Source organism: Octodon degus, unplaced genomic scaffold (genome assembly GCF_000260255.1).
Source record: "Octodon degus isolate 3935 unplaced genomic scaffold, OctDeg1.0 scaffold00202, whole genome shotgun sequence".
Taxonomy (NCBI): Eukaryota; Metazoa; Chordata; class Mammalia; order Rodentia; family Octodontidae; genus Octodon; species Octodon degus.
In genome coordinates, this window is record NW_004524778.1 from 3,070,867 (window position 1) to 3,071,591 (window position 725).

The following is a 725-nucleotide window of genomic DNA, read 5'->3' on the forward strand; positions in this document are numbered from 1 at the left end:
AGCTTGTATTTCAGACATGCTATTATACTTATAGTCAGTTGTCTTTAAATTTCTTCCCTTTGTGATTTTTATCCATAAGGGAAATATTGGACCATACATTACTTTCAATAGGCATAAAGATGGAGAGACCACAAAGCCAGTGGAAAATTAATGAGTGAGATATGAAACTGATAGGTTCCAGTCGTGCCGTGTTATCATCTTTCATAGACTGCTGTACTATGCTATCCACATTCCCAGAGGCCAAGGATTCTGAAAGTTAAAGAAGGTCACTTCACAAGATACTTTAATAGACATTTCTTTATGGTAATTTGTTTTCTACTATGACCCATTATAAGTTTATCTTCACAAATATAGCACTGTGTCAAGTCATCAAGCCAAATGATGTATCTTAAGCTTAGTCAAAGAAATGAACTACAAATCTCCAAATTATTTTAAAAAATAAAAATTAAGGAAATATACTTTTTAACTGATACATATAAAAATGTATTTGTAGATGGTTGTATCTGAATAGATTGGAAAAACTAAATAATTCCCTATTACAGCCAGTGTGTCTTTCCCAGCTTTATTTGAATTCCTTATTTATTAAATGGAGAAACCTTTTCTTTATAGCTGTTTCTATCATTAAGTGTAAATGCAAACTTAAAGTGTACTTTACATACCAAATCTTCATGTTTTTATATAAATATTTTGTCTCACTGTATCTTTATACAGAAATCTACTCTCTC